Here is a 3,479-nt window from a genome sequence, read left to right on the forward strand (position 1 = left end):
TTATTTGAAATGGGAAAACATGATTCGGAATTCGAATGATTCACTTCTCGAACAGCATTCTGGAACGGATTGTGTTCGAAAACCGAAGCTCCACTGTACTTATTTTATGTGAAAGACGTACACGATCACAGCAACATACTCCGTTGATAATGAGCGCGCCGGAGCTGTGAATCAAACGGAGCGCACACGTAACAAACCGCGATCGGACAAACGGCACTACAGTGGACAGTAGTAACAATGAAATGTATATACTCACTTTGTGTCAAAGACGCACACGATCACAGCAACATAGTCGATATCAGCAACCTTTAACTTACCGCTGCGGACAATTGAAAATGGGTATAATGTCTAGACCCCGAATTTAAGACGACCCCCAATTTTTCAGTCTTATTTCAATGCAAAAAACATCGTCTTATATTCGCGCCAAAACGGTAAGTTGCTGATTACAAGTCGCACCCCTGGCCGGCTAAACTATGAAAAAAAAAGTAACTTATAGCCCGGAAAATACGATATTTGCCTGACGTAATTACACTACATAAATACAAACACATAAACGACACATTTCATTTGGAGAAGGTGGTGGAATTTACTTCGTGTGCTTGGATGATGAAGTGAACCCAAGCATCACAAAATGCTGTTTCCAAGGTTTGTTCGTCTTCCACAACAAATATAGAGCAGCGAAATTAGTCAACTCGCCGCGGTTGCCCACAAAATGGGAGTATATCACGGCGGTCGGGGTATGGGTCATCGGGCTAAATTATTTTACTGGGCGTGGGTGGTCATGGGCCATGCTTGAATCACAGCAGAATGTTTACAAACACATGCATACATCTCTCTCCCTCCTGTTCATTTTATAATCTCATGACTCCCTTATCACTTGTTGGTATAAGGTTTTTCTGTTGCCAAAGTTATAAGACAAGAAGTCAAACTGTGAGTGAATGACAAGATGAGTGAGTCAAGAAGAAGTGCTGTGTGGATGCAATTTAATTAGGTTTGTGATAAAGCTGCAGCATGCAAAATTTGCAAAGCAAAGCTTTCAACAAAAGGTGGATCCACAGCCAATCTTCTGTGCTACTTGAGAAGCAAGCATCCAACTGTTCAGGTGCCTTACTGAGCCCAGCACCAGCACTGCTCCAGCAAGCACTGTTCAGGCCAATGACAGGAGCGCCACCACTACGTCAGTCACTGCTTCAACCAGTAAAGTAAGAGGAACACAAGCCAGACTTACTCATTTTGTTTCAAGGCCAATTGGCCCACTTAGGCAAAAGGCCTAAAATGAGATGCTTGCTATAATGATGGCAACGGATTTACAACCCTACCCTATAGTGGAAGACCCTGGATTCCAGCAATTTACAAAAAAACTGAACTCAAACTATATTCTACCTAGCCGCAAAACTTTGTCAAATATAGTCATCCTCGATTTGTACAAGAGAACCCTTGAAAAAAATAAAAGAAAGGGAGAAAGGAGCCCAGACTACGTGTTTGACCACTGACTGCTGGACCTCAAGGTGGTCCCAACATTATTTATGTCAGTGACATGCCATTTCATTGACACTTATGCAATTGTCTCTGTCCTGCTGGAATGTTTTGAAATGAGCGAGAGAAACTCATCTATCGGAGCAGCTCGTAAGAGTTGCAAGGGAATGGGACATTACAGACAGGATATGTGTGCCTGTGTATCTGATCATGGTGCCAATGTGGTGAAAGCAATCGAGATTACAGGTTGGCCTCACCTTTTCTGCTTTGCCCACACCCTCAACATAATCGTGAATAGTGGCATGACTGCAATAAAAATAAAAAGTAAAGGCAGTTGTTGACTAATTGTTGATGGACAAAAGCACAGTTGTCACTCAAAAACTGCAAGCTACCGAAAACAGTCAGGCTTCACAAAGCTGGGTTGAAGCAAGACGGCAGTGGAATTCAAGATTTTTATATGATCCGAAATACTCTCACGAACAAAGATACAATATTTACAACTTTAGCACTTACAAATCCAAAATGATCAATCCTAACACCAGATGAATGGGAGGAAATAAAGCAGGCCATTTTGAAGCCCTTTGTAGAAGTCACCAGGGGATAAGGTGGTAATTTTATGATTTTACTTTTTAAGTGTAATTTTGCTTTGAATTTTAAAGGCTTTGTTTTCAGTGCCTTTTACAGTTTCTCTCTATTGGTTTGGCTCATTTCTTGAAACAGAAATTACATTCTCAAAACTAAGATCATTTGGCATAACACTCTTATAGTTCAGCACAACACCATAGCTAACCTTCAAAAGCACATATCTCTCCCAAAACTGTTCACCAATGCTACAGAACTGATTCCTTTCCCTTGTAAACAGTTAGTGCCACCCAAATGGAAAAGATCCTTCTCAACTGCCGAGGCTCATTTCAACACTCTTTAGTATGTTTTGCAAAACTAAACTGGATGGTTCAGCAAAACACCATGGTTAACCAGCAAAATCTCATATTTCTCCCAAAACAGTTCATCCATGTGTCAAAATGAAGTTTTTTTCTCATTCATATAGACAGTGCCTCCGATATGCATTGTCCATCTGGCATTGTGTGAGCACTACAAGTCAAAATGTTAGGATGTTTTGTCACTACCGAACAGAATACAATAGTATATAATAGTAGTAAAACTGAAGAAAAAAAAGTCACGTTTTTTTTCTTAGTTTGGGTGGGGGGGCGACTTATACTGAGGAGCAACTTCAATGTGAATTGAATTGAATTGAATCGGACATGGCTTTTACGCACGCCCGGTCATAGTCTACGGAGCTTTCTTTCATCTCCGTGGATGGAAGTCGAGGGCCGGCGCTCGGCCAGGTGGCTGTCTGGGGATGGTGGATGGGGCTCGGACATGGCTTTTGCGCACGCCCGGTCCTATTTTATGGAGCTCTCTTCCACCTTCGTGGCTGGAAGTTCAGTAGTTGTTGCCTCGTTGAACTCTTGTTTTGTTAAATAAAGAGACGTTTACCAAACCCATGTCTTTGCTTGTACTTTGTTAACCCTACAATATAGTTATATCCTAGATCTGTGCGGAATTTGAGGAATTTGATCGATGGATTTAATGACTTGGAGTGACACAGATGGTTTGATAATATTGTTGTAATATGATAGTTATCTGAAATATACTTTATACATCGTTATATGGGTCTGTGGAATAATTAGAAATGCAAATCACAACGAGTGCGGCATTGTTTACATAAAGGACAATCGATTGATTTAATGGAGTGACACAGATGGTTTTATAAACGTGTTATTTACGTAATAGTTATTAGAATAACTCTGAATGTTACGTCAGACCCAGAGTCCACAGATGTGGATGCAGCCTACTGCCAGATCCTCCTGCGTGCAGCAAAGAAGAATATCCCACGTGGATATAACAGGAACTACATCCCAGGCTGGGATGAGGAGTGTAGCTGCCTCCTGAGGGAACACCAGAGAGCTAGCTCTAGAGAAGAGGAGGACGCAACGGCAGCA

Source organism: Syngnathus leptorhynchus, chromosome 2 (assembly GCF_054491065.1).
Source record: "Syngnathus leptorhynchus isolate UIUO chromosome 2, UIUO_Slep, whole genome shotgun sequence".
Classification (NCBI taxonomy): Eukaryota; Metazoa; Chordata; class Actinopteri; order Syngnathiformes; family Syngnathidae; genus Syngnathus; species Syngnathus leptorhynchus.